The sequence below is a fragment of the Pelobates fuscus genome, chromosome 1 (genome assembly GCF_036172605.1).
Source record: "Pelobates fuscus isolate aPelFus1 chromosome 1, aPelFus1.pri, whole genome shotgun sequence".
In the NCBI taxonomy this organism is placed as follows: Eukaryota; Metazoa; Chordata; class Amphibia; order Anura; family Pelobatidae; genus Pelobates; species Pelobates fuscus.
The window spans coordinates 297,650,971-297,671,533 of NC_086317.1; positions in this window are offsets into that span (position 1 = coordinate 297,650,971).

Genomic DNA, 20,563 nt, shown 5'->3' on the forward strand with positions numbered 1-20,563 from the left:
AGGTCAGACCTATCAATTTCCTCCTTAATCTTAATTCCTTCTACAAAACTTTGTAACTTTGCAATGTCTTTATAATTACAGTGGCCTAGAATTTTGTACCAAGTTTGAATATCATAACATGAATCAATATCATGACAGAAATCTTAATTTTTTACCAATTGTATTTAATAGTAAATTCTGTTGTATTATTGAATTTTGGATCTGGTGCCGTGTTTGCAAATTATTTTCCTTCTGCCTCACTTAACGTTAACTCTTGCACATTTATTTGTTTTTGCCTCTACAGAGAAAATGTCTTGAGGATGCAAAAATATATACAATGCTATCATTAGTATTGCTATTGATAACACTCAATTTCCTATACTGTTGACTAAGCAATTCTCTGCATCACCTCTCTGAAGTGCCAAACCTGCTACATATTACCCATCTGCAAGCTCTAAATGTCGCTCTGGCATAAGTGTGTTTTTAAAACTTTTAAACATTTAAGTTAAAGTAATTATGAGGATTGTTGCCCTTGTGTTGACTATAAGCCCTTTTGGTATTATTCCATCAAGTTTGTCATCTCTAACTTTGAAAACATGAATGTCTGTTATCATTATCTAGTGCAGTGGTAGGCAACCTTTTAGGAGTAGTGTGCCAAAACGAGATCTTGATGTCCCTTGGTGGTCCTATATATATTTTTTTTAATGGAGGTGTGTATGTTGATGTATTGTGCTTGTTTTATTTATGGATGCTGCAGTCGCTTTTGTGTGTATGTGGGCTGTTATATTGTATATGTTTATGAGTAGTTTGTGGTATAGTGTGTGATACCCATGAATGTGGGCTGTGTATTGGGGCTGCTCGTGGAATTGTGTGTGTAGATGATATGTTACATAGTGTGTTTGGTGTTGTGTGTATCTGTATGGCTGCTTGTGGGGTTGTGTATGTGGATTGTCAGTGGTATTTTATTTGTGGGGACTTTGGATGTGGGCTGTTTGTATTAGTTGTATGAGGCCAGGCTTCTTCTGCAGCTCTGTATATATCTAGCAGTGTGAATGGCTTCCCTGGGGTCCAGGTAAAGGTCAAGGACCTGAGCTGGCATATCTGTTGTGTGCTGCTCTAATCCAGTGCAGCTTTCCGTTCACAAGTGTGGAGATGAAGTAACCTGAAATCACTTCCTATGAGTGCTGCAATGCGTAAATTGAGGATTGTCACTTGTCACCTGCAATCACTGCTCAGGTTACCCTAGCAGATATCTGAAGTCCCACTGGAACTCCTGATATTCCGGAGCCTATTTGACTTTTCCAGCCTTGAGTACCAGGCACTGGCATCTCGAGTGCCATTCATGCACATGCGCCATAGGTTGCTGACCTCTGATCAAGTGTGTGAGTTGATATGCGTTGATATTTGGTTGGTGTTTTTATTGTGAATATTTGCTTATATTTTTTGATGGGTTCCGCAATTATGTCACAATGAGCACATGTTGATTGCTATTTATCATCGACTTGCACTTTGTATTAATAGAAGGTTGCATCAGTGTTTCTGAAATTTGTTTGCAAGAAACTTTTTTTGCTTTGCACAAAATTTTTTTGCTTTCCACAAAATGGCAACTGTAATCCCAATTCTGAAAAAGCCCAGCCTTGACCCCAACTCCCCATCCAACTACCGCCCTATCTAGCTATTGCCATTTGCCTCCAAGATCCTTGAGAGTGTTGTGTACATCAGACTGACTGACTTTCTCGAATCCAACTCTCTACTTGACCCCCTTCAGTCTGGATTCCGCGCTGGTCATTCTGTCGAAATGGCTGGGACCAAAGTATACAACGATTTTATCGCTGCTAAATCTCGCGGCCGTTACTCTATCCTAATTCTCCTCCAAAACAAAACTTCTGGTCTTTCCTCCCTCAAGTGTTACTACTCCTGTGTCTGTCTCCCCCCAAGTAAATAAAATGTGAGAAGGATATTGCTTTGCTGCAGAGGAATTTGGATAGATTGGGCACTGGGCACTAAAATGGCAGATGAAATCTAACGTAGAGAAATGCAAAGTTATGCACTTCGGGGTTAAGAATGCACAAGCAACTTACACACTAAATGGTAGTGAATTAGGGATAACCACACATGAGAAGGATTTTGGAATTGTTATAAACAGCAAATTAGGCAGCAATATGCAATGTCAATCTGCAGTTGCTAAAGCCAGTAAGGTTTTGTCATGTATAAATAGGGGCATAAATTCTCGGGATGAAAATATAATTTTGCCTCTTTATAAATCGCTGGTAAGACCACACCTTGAATATGCTGTGCAATTTTGGGCGCCTGTTCTAAAGAAAGATATCATGGCACTAGAAAAAGTCCAGAGACGAGCTACAAAATTGATAAAAGGAATGGAGCATTTTAGTTATGAAGAAAGGTTAAAAAAAAAAAAATCTGTTTAGTTTGGAAAAACGGCACCTGAGAGGGGATATGATAACTTTATACAAATATATTCGGGGCCAGTACAAACCTTTATCTGGAAATCTATTCATATACAGGGCTATACATAGGACACGAGGTCACACATTAAGCCTGGAAGAAAGGAGATTTCATCTAGGCAAAGAAAAGGTTTTTATACAGTAAGAGCAATAAGGATATGGAATTCTCTGCCTGAAGAGGTGGTTTTGTCAGAGTCACTACAGATGTTTAAACTGCAATTGGATAAATACTTACAAAAAACATAACATACAGGGATATCATTTTTAATTAGTGGGGTAATAGCTGCTTGATCCAAGGAGACATCTGACTGCTATTTTGGGGTCAAGAAGGAATTTTTTCCTAGTTTGTGGCAAAATTGGGAGCGCTTCAGACTAGGTTTTTTGCCTTCTTTTGGATCAACAGCAACAACATATGTGAGGAAGGCTGAACTTGATGGACGCAAGTCTTTTCAGCTATGTAACTATGTAACTATGTAACTATGTAAGTCAACGGTGCTACAATCACCTCTACCTCACAGGCTCACTGCCTGAGTGTTCTTTTTGACTCCAACCTCTCCTTCACCCCTCATGTCCAATCAATCGCCAAATCCTGTCGCTTCCATCTCAAAAACATAGCGCACATTCGCCCCTACTTAACCCCAGATGCAGCTAAGGTGCTGGTCCATGCTTTTGTTCTTTCTTGCCTTGACTTCTGCAATACCCTTCACAATGGTCTTACATTTTCCCAGGTTGCACCGCTGCAATCTATAATGAATGCAGCGGCGAGGCTCATCTTCCTGTCCGCTCGCACCTCCCACGCCTCCCTGCTCTGTAAGTCCCTGCACTGGCTTCCAGTTAAATATAGGGCTCAATTTAAAATTCTGGTGCTTGCTTACAAGTCCCTATATAATGCTGCTCCAACCTACCTATCCTCCCTAATACACAAGTATGTCCCGTCGAGGTCCTTACACTCTGCCAAAGACCTACGTCTATCCTCTGTCCGTACTCCCACCTCTGAGGCTTGCCTCCAAGATTTCTCCAGGGCTGCACCTCTTCTGTGGAACGCCCTTCCCTTCTCCATAAGACTTTAACCCAGTCTCGACTCATTCAAAAATTCATTGGAAACTCACTTCTTCAAGAAAGCATACCAGTTAAACTGTAAGCAGGTTTTTATCCCCCATCCCCATGACGCCTCTCCTGCAACTGTCAAAAATTACCTACTAGGCCCTCGATTAATACTTTTCTAACAACCTACTTCGTAGCCCTACTTTTACCCTTTTTGTCACTATACCCCACTCCCTCTAGAATGTAAACTCATTGAGCAGGACCCTCCACCTCTCTGTTCCTGTACGTCCAATTGTCTGGTTAAAATAACATGTCTGTTAGTCCACCCAATGTACAGCGCTACGGAATGTGATGGCGCTATATAAATAATAAAATAATAAAATAATAATAAATGTTATTATTCATAATACCCCACATTGTAACACATCCATAATACACAGTGCAAGCCAATGTAGTATATAACTTGGTTATAACAAACAATATAATGTGCATACATATATCAATAGCATATCAGAGATAATAGAGTTAACAAAATATACATATAATCATATATAAATATAAGACATATAATGTACAATAAACATATGGGGTCCCATATGGACAACACATAAAGTATAGAAATAAGAAATAAAACAAAAATATAAAATCATTTGAACTAGCACATTATCTTCTCGACTGTGCAAACTCTACAAAAGGGACTTCCATCACCTTGCTCAATATGTAGAAACCAAAGAAAATGTTACTTACGCACTATCCCAAATCCCTATGCACATTTAATTAACGGGAGGCGTTTTATTATCACTCCAAAGGCCATTCGAATGTAAGCTCACCTGACACGTCAAGGCTAAACCTCGTAAAGTTTAAAGGTAAAAACTATAATGAGACAGAGAGGATTGTTTTTCTAAACCTCTACATACTTATTAATAAATAACACAGAGGGTGGGCAGCAGCACTGTGACATAGCTCTGTAATGCAAAAGCAAATACTAACATTCAAAATCAAACCCTGCACTCAAATTCCCTCTACTCTTGGGTGTTAGCAATGTCTATAGTACACAACAGCCCCTAAGAAAACACAAAATGTGATGGCAGATAAGAACCATTTGGTCCATCCAATTTGCCCAATTTTCTAAATACTTCCATTAGTCCCTGGCCTTATCTTATAAATAGGATAGCCCTATGCCTATTCCACTCATGCTTAAACTCCCTCACTGTGTTAACCTCTACCACTTTAGCTGCAAGGCTATTCCATGCATCCACTACCCTCTCAGTAAAGTAATAATTTCTGATTTTTTTTTAACCTTTGCCCTTATAATTTAGGACAACAAGAGGACTATGTAGTTTTCCTTCTTTTTAATATACTTTCCTCCTTTACGGTGTTGATTCCCTTACATGTTTCTATCATATCCCCCTGTCTTTCCTCCAAGCTATACATGTTATGATCCTTTAACCTTTCCTGGTAAGCTTTTTGGGGGCTGTTAAGGCCCCTGGCAACTACACGCCAGATTAGTCCTATATAAACATACACTGGGTAGATATGCTGCTATTTCCTGCTGGGAATTATTTTATTTGTATGTTGATGCTTTTAATTGCAATTTTGGTCCATGAGGAAGTCCAACTATGGGATGGAATGCGTAAGACCTCTGCACTTTATGTGCACTTTATGTGTATTTTTTTTTTTGTTTCACAAATTGAAATATTGGATACCTACCTTGAGTCCTGCAAATTGTTTCTGGAGTAGAGCCTGCAGTCAGGAGCAAAGGTAACATATGTTAGCTCCTCAAGAATTCCAGGGGAGGCACCCAGAGGCGATGTATTTACTTCCCATCTTAGTACATTTCTAACAGCGCATTATTTATTTCTTTACTGTACTATACTTTGTTGCTATTTCTTTTGTACATTTACAGCTACGTTCTCTATAGATTTTATAATTTAATGTATAAGCAATATCCGGCAATAAAACGCATACTGGCCAAATAATATTGACTGCCCAGTCTTACAATTTGCGCATTTGAGGTAATTTGTGTGGACACTGTTTTCTTTTCTGCACTTCCTACAGTACTTTCCCTGAGAAACTTTATGCATTTATCCCTACCTAATCTTAAGGTTAGTATATAATATCTTATTAACGTTCAATGGGAAAGGCTCATATAACAATACTATTATTCTGATTATTGTTTCTCTGAGTCATTTCCTTTAATAGAACACTATAGAATTACAACTGTTTACTTTTTAATCCATGAGAAAATGCACTTTATTTCTGCTGATTCTCTGCAACTTTATAGTAATTGAATTTATAGGTATCTTTCAGACATATAAACACACAGCGATCGTTGAAACCTTAAATAAATGCAAACTTTATTTTCCACACAAATTATGCCATTCCCACAGGCTGCCGACTATGCTGGTGTACATTAGAGTAACAAGATTTATAAACATGATCAGCATATTTAAAATCATTTGAATTAGAAAGTCAAATCATGTTTTTTATTCACCTTTAATAAATGTCTAGGCATGCTTGAAGAAACAAACAACAACAAAAAAAGTCAGAAAATACATATCAGATCTTTTTATAATAATTTATTTAAACTTAAAGGAACAAATCTGTATTCCTAACATTATAGTGCTCTCAGCCCCCTCATATTCCCATGGCAAATAAAAATGTTTTTAAACATACCCAAATCCAGAGCCAATTTCCTTTGGCACTGGGTTGCGCTCCTCCTCTGCCGACATTGGGGCAAGTGCTTTGCACACACATTAGGCCTTCCCTGTAAGAAAGCATTGATTCAAAGCTTTCCTACAGGGATTCTCTTAATGCTGGACACCCTCATGCACAGTTAGATTACTTCAAGTGTTATTTCACAGTGTCAAACTCTTTGCAACTGCTGGTAGTGCCTCTAGTGACTTTCTTTTTTGTTTTATAATTTCATCTTTATTAAGTTTTTGTAGTTTTAAAGGGTACAGAAAAAAGAAATATGGGGAATTAACTAAGATAAAAATACATGTATATATGAATACATCATAATATGAAATCTGTTCATCCAGACCTAATAGACGTATGGAATATTGTTACTGTGATATACTAGAACAATGCTCCAGCAAAGCCAAATAGAATTATAGAATCTTTATCGTACACACAGCTTATATAAACCTTTTATGAGCATAGATTCTTAGATATTTTTCCTCTTAACTAGTAGGGGTTATTCATATATGAAAAAAAAAAGAAATTATAATAATAGATACATTAGACTAAGCTTATCTCATGATTATTAATTTACTTCTGTGCTTAACTGAAATATGTCACTCTGATTCACCCCCATGGCTTATGAATATTGGCAACAATTAAGTGGAGTGAACCCACCTGCCTATGATCCCTTTAACCAATATTGTATCCAGGGGTCCCATATCTTCAAATTATGTCTTTTCTTACCCTGGGCCATAAAGGTTTTGCTTGCAGTCCTTAAATAATAAGATTCGTGATCACTGACAGAAGACATAGGATTTACAAAAACACACCCTTCTAGATAAGACACATTTGATGAATTCTGAGTTTAGACTTTGTTTCCTCACAAAATAGCTGACAACATTCTATTTTCATTACGATTAAATGAATAACCTTAAACTCTTACTACATTTTTGTAATGCATTTCATACAATATAATAATTGTTATGCTGTTTGTTTAAATACTTTTGTAAATTAATTTTCTCACAAGCTGCACTTCTGTAGTAAGGTCTGACAATGCTTAAGCTTAGAGCTTACTCTGCCTGTTAAAAGCCTCCTCCCTACCACCTACCCGTGTTGGCTGCCCAGAACAGATTCTCCAGGACTCTGGAATCACTGTATTTAGTGGAATACTGGAGTATCTGAGAAAACCCTATCTGTGCATGGTTTTGCCCCCTCCATTTGAAAACAGCAATCTCTTGGATGGAGAGAGAAGAGGGCTGGCGAGGAGAAGAGACATGGTTGTGGGCAGAATGGACAACTCAGAAATGATTTATAAACACATACACTGCTATACATACTACACTTTACACTGTTACACACACACCCACCACTACTCGCAGTGCTGTCCCCACTGCTACACGTGCATACTGCTGTCCACACACATTCTATACAAACACACACACTCACTATGTGAGTACCATTAAATTGGGTGATAGTAACAACCTCTGGATGTTGGGCTAAGGTAACATCCCCAGGACGTACTTGGAAACCAGAGTAATCTGAATGTACCTTTCCTGGTTAAATACTTTGTTATTATTATTATGTGGGGTTTTTTTGTAGTTGTTTTTTTTTTTTTACTTTCATGGCCATCTATTTTTAAAATGTTAACTAATGAATTGTTAGTATATGAGTAATCTGCTGTGCTTAATAGTATGTCTGCTTCATAGAGAGATACTGGAGCCCAATAATGTTCTGCCTGCAATACAAAAGTTGCATTCAACAATACAATCTACTCCTCTTCTACCTTTGATAGACCAAGAGATATCTGTAAAACATAGTGTGTCATTGATTCAGAAACAGGATATGGCAAAATTTGTTTTGCAGTATACCTTGAAAAGCTTGTGAATAGTCTTAGTAACATCATACAACATATACAGATGGAATATACATATTAATAATTCTTATATCCTTTCTATTTCTTGGACCACTGCCAAATCTGTTCGCTTTACAAAAATAAATCTTTTTTAGAGATATCTTGAAAAACTAAATATAGAGTGAAGTGCTTTTAAATACGATAATTAAATATAGTTTAATTATAACTTACGGGCAACATTCCTAGATGTAAAGTGGATTTTATAAGTGAGCATAATATAAATAGGGCTTACAGATCATTTAACTAATTATTCTGCAGCTAGTAGAACGAAGTTAGGAGAAAAATGAATCTCCATTTAATAACAGAAAATGTATAAAGATGATGACTCTATGGCAAAATAGTTAAAAAATATTATACATGTTTCCTAATTGACTTATTTCTCTTAAATCTTATTTGTAAATACAAATGTATTTATTTTTTTATTGACTAACACTTTTTTTTAAATCAACTTACTTGGGAAATGCTTCCTTCTGGGACTCTCTGCAGCTGAAGGTTAAATAGGACCCTGGGATAAATACAGAAAAAACAATTGTGTTGTTTAAAAACTGCAACAAAGAGTGGAAAAATGAATTTTTGAAGACATGTTGTTTTATGGATGCTAATAGTAGTTTTGAATATTTAGGGGTAATATTATCGGATAAGTTGGATAAAATGGTGGAGATTAATTTTGTTATGCTTTTGAAGTCTACTGAGATATCGTTAAAAAAATGGAATCCCTTGTTTTTTAGTTGGTTGGTAAGGATAAACATAATAAATGCGTATATAGTACCTAGATGGACATACTTCTTTAGAATGGTTCCTTTAAAAACCCCACTGCCATGGTTGGAGATAATACAGAGGCTAATTAAGAACTTTATTTGGAAGGGGAAAAAAACTCGAATTAGCTTAGATCAATTGACGAATACTATAGGGCATGGAGGGGTAAACTTTCCAAATATAATAAGTCATTATGAAGCCTCTATTATATTCCATACCCAGTTGTTAAGTAAAAAAGATTCTGAAAAATCTGGCTGGTTTGGATTAGAGACCCAAGCTTTAAATGGAAAAGAATATTTGGCAACCCAAGAAAACTGGGAAAGAAGTCAGTAATATAATCCTAAAACATCTATTGAAATGACTGGAATATGATTAGAAAAAAACAAAAAATCCTGGGAAATATTTTTAGGTTCATGAAGATAGAAATATTAGAGGCTTTAATGCCAGATTTAAAAATAGATTATTGGGAGGATCTGAATATTGAAATTCTGGATGATATAATAATAAGAGACAAAATGAAAGGCTTTCTAATGAATTTGGCCTTCCTCAGGCAGAGGCTTTCCGGTATTTAAGAATAAAATCCTTTATAGGTAAATTTCTTGCTAAGAGTAATATAATTAGTAGTATTCTCATAAAACAGATTTTTGGAAATAGTAGCTCTAGGAAAAATATGGCAAATTGCTATGCTCTGATAAGATCGACCCCAAAAAAGATAAGGTCCAAACAAATAAAAAGTTGGGAAAAAGAATGCAATTTAAAAATAGACCCCATAAATTGGGGAAAAATATTGATACAGCTAAAAAGGAATGTTCATAATATCACTTTGTTTGAGACACATTATAAAATGTGCTATTGTTGGTATTTAGTGCCAAACACATTAAATAGAATTGATCATAATGAATCTAAAGTATGTTGGAGATGTGGTAGTAACTTAGGAAGCTTTATCCATATTTGGTGGAGTTGCAGATTAATTAAGAAATTATGGGATGAGGTTTTCAGAAGATTGTATGATTGGGATAAAATTCTGATAGAACATTCTCCAATAACGGCCCTTTTACATCTCCACTGGCCTGATCTATCATTATACCAACAATTTTTAGTCTGTTATTCTTTTATGGCAGTAAAGATCTTGATAGCAAGAGGATGGAAAAACCCTATGGCAATTGAATGTAAACACTGGGAGAAACAATTAACAACTCAGATTAAAAATGAGATAGGGCTATTTAAGAGGGAAGATAATGTACAGAAATATGAAATGGGAAAAAATGTCTAAAATTCTTAGAAAATAATGAGTAATTTCTGAATTTCATTGTGATGTATATACACTGAATTGTCGAAGAAAAAGATACATATATATATACATTGTATCCAATGTATGCTGTGCGTTTCTCCCACTTTGTATGATGTTATAAATGAATTATGATAGATTATATGATGTAAAGATTGAATGGTTAGACATTATTAATATTGTAATCTTTGTATTTATTTTTTGTATAAGCTGTGTAAGATGTGTAATAAGATGTGTAATAATATTTATTGTCTAAAATCAAATAAAGATTTAATTGAACAAAAAAATAGGACCCTGGAATGTGGCACCTGTGACAGGGAGGGGTGCAAACCTTGCACTGTAGAGAGCCCCAAGAGTAAGCAATTTACCAAGTAAGTGGATTGAGCTCAAAAGAGCAGGTATAAGATTTCTAGAGTAGGACCTGCCAAGAACGGGGGAACATTGACGTTGTGGCAAGCTTGTGCAATGTATGATCATGTACTGTAACTAAACCCCAATTATTTTTGCCTAGCTGAGGTGGTTATAAAAACTATTACATTTTGTGAGCTTTGAAATTGCCATTTAGTGAATGAGTGAGTGTGCTGGATCTTGTATGATTAACTGCAGAATATGGAAGTCTGTGAAAATCTGCAGCAAGGAGGAAAGGATGCTGTTCCCAGGCGGACGTGTCATCTGTGAATGTGCATAATGCACATTCCCTGCTGGAGCATGTACTGAGACATTACGAGATGTAGAGATTGCGCAACTCGACTTTATGCAATTCATAAAAATAGGACACAAATTGGATGGCTCAGTGCCCCCCACCCCTTCTCCCGGACTGACACGGAAAATGCCTGCAAGAAAGAGCAGTTAATTGTGAAAACTATAATTTACATCTTTTTCTGCCTGAAGAATTTAAACTGCTTAATTGAAAACTGAAGTTTTTGCAAGAGACAGTTGTCTCAAAGTGATAGATGTCCCTTTAAGGTTAAAGTAACCAAAAACTAAAATTATCCCAGTCAGCTATGTTTTCAGTTTGGCTGCTTTGACCTAGAAAATTAAATTAATTTGGAAAATGACAGTTCCTCTTAAAATTAATTAAATATTTAACATGTTAGAAAAAAGAAAATTTTAACTTTCATATCTGCAATTATTCTTTTCATGATTGCTTTTAATTCTTTCAGCCTGTACTCAACTGTTACAATTGTAATTTGCATAATAATTTAGCATTATGCAATAGTAAACAAATGAGGACAATGGAATTTATTTTAAGATTCCTTAGAGTACATCAAATAATTAATTGTTCTATTTTTTTTTTTTTTGTCTTGTGTCTAAGTTTTGTTTCCCTTAGCAGCGGCTCTTAAGCAATTTTCTTTCATCACATTAGTCTTTAAATATTAAATATCAAAAATAGCTTTAACCTTTTGTGATGGTAAATGTACCCTATACATGCCCATCATTAATGTGCTTGGTGACAGTGGATGTGCAGGACTTCTCAAACTATCATGCAAAAGTTCAAATGGATTATGTTCTCTCTTTTTTTTCTTTTTGAGCCCCACAGATAGTTATGTGAATCGTTATATAATAAGAGTACAGTCTGTCATTTTAAATTAAATTCAATAAACATGATATATTAAAGGGTTTCAACAAGCACCAAGACCATTTCAGGGATTTGAAGTAACCTTTTATTAAATCACCAAAAACATGCAGAAATGCTTTCACTCCGGGAAAAATGCAGAAATGTTGTGATGACCGGAGTAGCCTATGATCCTTGGGACAGTTTTCCTATAATAATTCAACCCATTCCTTAACACAGTCCATTTTTCTCAAATTATGGGTACCACCCTACTTTTCTTACAACACACCTAGGACAAAGTGTCCTTTTCAGTTCTTTCTAAATCAAATCCAGGACAAATGTTCTTTATTAAGGAAAACCTTGACTTGCACTTAACGAGCATAAACGGTATAACACATTTACTGATTTACATAGAAAGCTTGGTCCTAAGTATAGGTGGCAGATGAAGTATTACTTTCAACAAAAAACATCAAGCTTTCCTGTCCGTCTAAAAAATATTTGTAAAACCTTTATTGACCCATTAAAACTGAGTCTCAAATTCATTTTGTTTGTTTGTTTGGTTGGTTTTGTCGGCCTAGTATAGAATCCATGCAGTCTTTCATGTATCCCTGTTGAAGCTGTTTATAGTGGATACGTTAAACCTATCTCTCTTGTTGTCCATTTTTTATGATCTCCATTTTGACAAACCTTATTATTTGACAACCAGAGGTAGTCCTTATGGGGGGAGGGAGCATGTCAAATTACCCAAATAAAGGTTAACTATGAGGAAGTAGGAGAGCTGTGTACCGGCTTGCACAGATTTGTTCCTGCTCCTCCCTTAACAGACTGCAAAGTATAAGGCAGTGGATAATAGTATATAACTCCACATCCAGGACCACTGATGATATTGAATTTCATGGTCATCACCAAGTCTTTTTTACTAGTCGGTCTCCAGCTGTAAATAATATTTTAAAAATTGCCAGAATCCTATTGCTCCCTTTGTCCTGGGCCCTACCAGCCTGTGTAGAAATGTACCCGTGGTTAGGTTGATAGGGTTTTTCTTTCCTGTTTAGAGCTGATGAAAGAATTAAAGCAATAACTAACCTGATCTTCTATTCCAGATGCAGCAAGATTAATTTACCCCTTGAAGGTATTATACTAATGCTGTACACCAGCGTATTGTTGGTCAGCTATTGTTTGGTTACAAATCCTATAAACAGTAGCAGGAATGAATTGTTGTTGTGTCCTAGAAAATACCTGAAAGCAAGCAAAGGACTTTTTATGGATATTTATAATGTACTGCTAACTTTATGTCGGCATATAGCATTGTGAGATGTGCATCAAATGGTTACTTACAGGATTTGTTCAAAACCCACAAAGGAATTGCAACTTTTTGACCAAAAGTTTTAAATTCCAGAGAGATCATGAAGGAATACTCCATTAGTAAAAAAAAACAAAAAACATTAAAACTCACTTAAAAGTTCAATAAAAGTATGCATGCATTTAATTTTACCACATGACAGGAGGCTTCATATTTGTATATCTTTCTTTACTCAAAACTCCAGCAGCATAGAAACATAACAACCAATCAGAAAAAAGTTATGATGCCCATAAAAGGCCCTGTCTATGACATCACTTCCTCTTTCTCTGCTGCTCCAGCCTACAACAGGTCAGAGTATTTTGCCTCTCCTGTGTAACCTCATGTTTACAGACTATTTGTATTTGTTTTTCCTTTCATACTTCTTACTAATATACTCCTGGCTCTCCTATACCTGTCCCTCCTAGACTTATACTGTATCCATGACTGTTTTCTCACTGTCCCCTGGTATACTGGTGTATTACCTGTAGAAGTTTTGTTTCCCTTGCTCGGTCCGCGGGCGTCGCGGCTGCCGGTGCCGCACCCGCTCCGCGGACCTGTTCTCCTTGTATTTCATTTTCCGGCACTGGTTGGGACTGTGTGGGGATGGGTGGAGGGAGCCCGGGGCGTTTTTTTCACCATTGCGGACATTTGCGCGCGAATGGCGGCCATCTTGAATCTCGCGTCTTGCGAGATCCACGTCGGCCGCCTTCCCTCTTGCTTTACAGATCGAGAATCACTCGATCTGCACCTTTAGTGTTGCCTTTTCCTCAGGATTGCTACTCACTGTTATAAATCTAAAATCACCAAATATACTTATGATGTATGTGTAACACTGCCTGTCAGTTTTCCAATACACTTTCCCTCAGGATTGCCCTCACTATATCAAACAGCTCCATGTACTGGTGATGAGTGTTTTACACTGCCTGTCAGTTTCACATATAGGAACTAATAAACAATCCACTTGTTGGATATTTGAGCATGCAAATCATTTAAGGAGACTGAGTGTATTCAAGATTACCCTGCACAGGGATACATATATATTTACTGTACCTAGTGTACGTTCTAAACGTGGGTGTCCTCTGGGTATTTTTTTCATGACACACCACCCAATCTGCACCTTAGCATTGGTTTCCTTTCTCAGGATTGCATCCACAGTAAATCAGCTCAGCTCAAACTGATCTCCACATACATATATGGATGTTTAAACACTGCCTGTCAGTTTTACATTAAAGCAACAGTACCACTCCACTTGCTGGATACGATTTGAATGCAGGACCATTTAGGAAACTGAGTGTATTGCAGAGTACCCTTCACAAGGATACATATATGTATATTTAATGTACCTAGTGTACATATTGAACGTGGGTGTCCTCTGGGTAATTTTTCATGGCACACCGCCTGGGGTGACCCCCAGATATGCATGCAATGCTTGTAAGGTGCCAATAATTATAATGTGGGTGTCCTCTGGGTTACCATGGCACACCACCTGGGATGAACCCCAGCATAATGCACGAGGGTCCTGCGGCTGCAGACCTTAAGGAGACAGGCCCCACACGCTTTTATAATAAGCCTGATTGTTAAAAACCGTGCATACAGCTCTGGCGTACATTTGTGGTGAACCCGGCTAACCAGACCAACACCACTACCAGTCAGTCACGCCTGCACCACGGCTCTCAGTTGCCAGATTAAACTATTAGAGGTGACCCCTCTACAATTGGCACAAGTATTCATACACTTAGACAATCTAAAGCAGGCAATTCAAGCCGTTTAACCTGGGTGATCCCCAGTTCTACCAGGAATCTAGCACCCCTATGTGCTGACCCTCCAACACTACTCCCACTGACTGCCACTATCTCCCAACAGGATGGGAACGAGTCATGGAGGACACTCTCAACCTTCCGAAGATTTCCAGGCAATGATAAATGTCGCAGTAGCGGCCTCAGTGGAGAAGGTTCTGTTATGAGCTCTGCCCCAAATTGCTTGATGGAGGCCTCAGGCCCAAAAGTCTCCAAGTCAAAACGGCAAAGGAAGAGCTCCTGCCCCCCTGCCACTAAGGTCAAGGGCAAGTCGCCCATCAAACAGACCAAGAGGCCGGAGCACCAGGAATCCAAACCCCGTCCACCACAATCTTCCGACAAAGAAGACTATTACCCACCACACACTTTGGACATGGTAGATGAGTGGCACGAAGACGACTCGCCATCTGAGGAAGAGGAATGGCAAGATCTACCCCACACTTCCTCAAAGTACGTTAGTGAAACCTTACTCATTGACGACGGCTGAGGCAGAGATAGCAGTAGCGGCACTAAACCAGAGTAGCCGAAGACGGAATGTTCCTGGACGAACAAGGGGCCCCACTCTTCGACCCCTGCAACAACCTGCATCCACGGTCTTCAGAGTGGAGCCTCCCGGACCACCTAGCACGTTTCGTGCACTATTGGCTGCGCAACCCCCCAGAGTTGGAAGTACGCGCACGCCTCAAGGCCGAATACCCCAGACCACTGCTACCAGACAAAATGGCAGTTACGCCCGAGTTCAACAACACTATGGTAGTTTTCATTGCACGCTCGGGACGAAACCCCCGCAATGGGGGGGAGAAAGGCTTGAGGTCGACACACTATAAAGTACTTGATTTACCAGGCCTAATTGCAAAGATGCTCTACTTTGCGGATCTGGCGCTCAACCAGGGTACACAACCCAACCCTAACACCATCAGAAAATGGGCTCAATGCTCGATATGCCTCCTGGGCAACGCAAATGAAGCACTATGCGCCAAAAGACGCAAATCTGCACTGGTCCGCATCGACAACACTCTCTTGGACTTAGGAACAAAAGAATTCGGTCCAAAAGCACAAGGCCTACTATTTGATGAAGCGTTCATCGCAGAACTCAAGAAACACATGAATTTATTCACCACACTAAATTAAGCCCAGGCCTCGCTAAAACAAGTCTTCCACACCCCTACGGGGAGAGGTGTTTTTGGGAGGACTGGTCGGTAGCGGAACCGAGCCACTAGCCGTTCTGGGCGACAGGTTCCAGATCATATACACAGTCCTCATATTTCTCCCATCTACTACACAAAGGACCTCATCCTACAGAGGCGCGGATAGAACCAGAGGCTTCGGAGGTCGAGGCCGAGGCCGCGGCCGCTTCTCTACTAGTGAGTCCACCTACATACCTAACTGTTTCCAATTTTATGACCGTCAGCCTGTCTCTGTTTTACAGAATTGGGAGATAATTACCAAAGATGCCTGGGTTCTCCAGACAGTACAAGGCTACGTCAAAGAGTTTTTTTATCACAGCCGTTCAGGTTGCCCCTTCACCTCCAATACGCATCCTCGCGGCTTCCGTCTCTTTTCGATGACGTCACAACGCTACCTACGTCGTAACGCCGTGACGTATACACTACGGGACGGATCTTTTCTCCGATCAAGTCATTTTGCCCATAGTTAAAATGTATTCCCAGTTCGGTTAAAAGGGCAATTGAGTCACTTAACACTTATATTACATTCTCATAACGACATTATACACATATGCAAACATATAACAGAGATATTCTTTATAAACACATAGAGATTAATTTGAAACTGATCCTTTGCTTAAAAAAATATATATATGTATCTCTAAAACACTAGTATGCTAATATGAAAATGGTACCCTCTTTATAACATAAATATAGGTACTTTTAACATAAAATTCATTAAGGAGAGAGGAGAAAAAAACATATATTAAAATCTTTCAAATGAAAACTTTTAGCTACATTGCAAATATATTTAAATAGAAAAAAATATATATTAAAAATATATTAAAAATATTTAAAAGGGGAGGGGGAGGGGAGGGGGGAACCACCTTTTTGAAATCACCTCTTATATTATATATCACTGCTAATTTAATAAAGATAAATTAATAAAGAGACCTTATTAGAGTTAAAAAAACTTTTTGTGTTAAAAGGTCTCTCAAAAAAGGAAAATATTTATTTTAAAATATATATATAATATACACCTAACTATAGTTTTATAATTCCTCAAATAAAAAAATATTTAAAAAAAAAAAATCATAAATATGGGGTGATTTCAAAATCCACATTCAATCCTTGTGGCATCAAAGTGTCCATATTAAAAATCCATTTCATTTCTGTCCTATTCAATACATTTTCCTTATTCCCTCCTCTCCAATGCACTTTTACCTTCTCTAGTCCTACAAACTCCAGCCCTTTTGGGTCACTGTTATGACATTCCATAAATTGTCTGGAAACACTATGGTTCACATATTTACGGTTGATATTATAGATGTGTTCCCTAATTCTAATTTTAAGGTGACGTGAGGTTCTCCCTATATACTGAAGGCCGCATGGGCAATTTAGCAGTGGCGTCTCCAGGATTCATACTTAGGGGGGGCACATAAGGGACCAGAGACAAAATAAGGGGGGCACATACATACACACACAGAGGGCTCGTCAAATTCCAGGTGCCAGGTCGCCATGACGACTAGACATTTCACCCTGGCACCTTGCATTTGTCAGCCCTTTGCTAAGCCGCTCAGGAAACATTAGAGCCGGCCGCCGCAGGGAGCATGGAGATGGTGCGTGAGGGAGCAGTAATCTTCCTGAAGTTCCTCTCTGCTCCCTTGTGCGCTGTTTAGTAACATGACGTCACTCCAACCCCAGCATCACTTCAGAGAGCGCGCAGAGGAGCAGAGAGAAACTGCAGGAAGACTGGGAGTAGACACACTGGACGCCAGGGAAAGATCCACTCAGCTCTCCCAAAGGCTGGGTGGATTTAAATTGAAACAAAAATATTAAATTGTGATTGTGTGAGAAAATATGTGTGTGTGTGTGTGTGCTGGAAGGGCCTGTAAAGTGTGTGCGTGTGTGCATTATATGTGTATTGGGGTTGCACTGTGTGCTTATTAAGGAGTTCTTGTAGTTGTTGTTATATATATATATATATATATATATATATATATATATATATATATATATATATTTAAAGGACCACTATAGTGCCAGGAAAACAAACTCGTTTTCCTGGCACTATAGGGTCTTTAGGTCCCCCCCACCCTCAGGGTTCCACTCCCGCTGGGCTGAAGGGGTTAGAAACACTTACCTTTCTCCAGCGCCGGGCTCCCTCGGCGCTGGGAACTCTCCTCCTTCTGCCCATGTCAGCGCCAAATGCGCATGCGGGGCAAGACCCGCGCGCACATTCAAACCGCCCATAGGAAAGCATTTCTCAATGCTTTCCTATGGACGTCAGCATCTTCTCACTGTGATTTTCACAGTGAGAAGCGCGGAAGCACCTCTAGCGACTGTCTGTAAGACAGCCACTAGAGGCTGGATTAACCCTAGTGTAAACATAGCAGTTTCTCTGAAACTGCTATGTTTACAGCTGCAGGGTTAACACTAGAGTGGCCTGGCACCCAGACCACTTCATTGAGATGAAGTGGTGAAGTTGTCTGGGTGCCTATAGTGGTCCTTTAATTAATATATATATATATATATATATATATATATATATATATATATATATATATGAGATATGGTGTGTAATGGGGTAAAGCATGTATGTATATATGTATGTGTTTGTGGGGGTAAAGGTATGTAGGTAAAGAGATGATGTGTGAGGTGTGCACTGTGTGTGTATGCAAAGGTGTACTCTGTGTTGGTGGGAGTGTACTGTATGTGGGGGGGTTTCACTGTCTGTGAGGGTGTACTGTGTTCAGGGGGTGTAGAGAGTGGGACAGTGAACAGCTTTACAATTTTTACTTTAATAATTGTTTACAAAAAAAAATACTGTATTTCTCTTTCCCTCATCTTACCTTGCAGGGAGGGGTGTCACAATCAGATCCATGGTGGTTGAGAAGGCTGCCTATCCATCGGGTACAGGGGGGGTCACGAGATCAGAGCTCTGTCTCTTGGAGCTCAAGCACTTACAGTGACTGACCCATACAAACCCACAGACTGACCCATACACATACATACCCATACACAGATAGACCCATACATAGACATACCCATATACACACACTCTGCCCCCCACACACAAACTGTTCCCTTACACAGACTAACCCATACATACACAGACTGGCGCCCCACACCCATACACAGACTGACCCATACACTCACAGACTGACCCATACATACACAGACTGACCCCCCCACACCCATACACTCACTGGCTGACCCATACACTCACAGACTGGCCCCCACACACACAGACTGACCCCCCCTACACACAGACTGACCCATACATACACAGACTTACCCCCCCACACACATACACTAACTGACTGACCCATACACTCACAGGATGACCCCATTACACACAGACTGACCCCCCTACACACAGACTGACCCCCCTACACACAGACTGATCCATACACACACAGACTGACCCCCCCTAAACACAGACTGACCCATACATACACAGACTGATCCATACACACACAGACTGACCCCCCTACACACAGACTGATCCATACACACTGACTGATCCATACATACACAGACTGACCCCCCCTACACACAGACTGACCTATACACACAGAGACTGACCCCCCTACACACAGACTGACCCTTACATACACAGACTGATCCGTACACACACAGACTGACCCATACATACACAGACTGATCCATATACACAAAGACTGATCCATACACACACAGACTGATCATCCATAAACACACAGACTGACCATCTATACACACACAGACTGATCCATACATACACAGACTGATCCATACACACACAGACTGATCATCCATACACACACAGACTGATCATCCATACACACAGACTGATCATCCATACACACACAGACTGATCCATACACACAGACTGATCCATACACACAGACTGATCCATACACACACAGACTGATCCATACACACACAGACTGATCCATACATACACAGACTGATCCATACACACACAGACTGATCCATACACACACAGACTGATCCATACACACACAGACTGATCATCCATACACACACAGACTGACCCATACATACACAGACTGACCCATACATACACAGACTGATCCATACACACACACAGACTGATCCATACATAGACAGACTGATCCATACATACACAGACTGATCCATACATACACAGACTGATCCATACATAGACAGACTGATCCATACATACACAGACTGATCCATACATACACAGACTGATCCATACACACACAGACTGATCCATACATAGACAGACTGATCCATACATACACAGACTGATCCATACATACACAGACTGATCCATACACACAGACTGATCCATATACACAGACTGATCCATACACACACAGACTGATCCATACATACAGACTGATCCATACATACAGACTGATCCATACATACACAGACTGATCCATACATACACAGACTGATCACCCATACACACACAGACTGATCCATACACACAGACTGATCCATACATACACAGACTGATCACCCATACACACACAGACTGATCCATACACACAGACTGATCCATACATACACAGACTGATCACCCATACACACACAGACTGA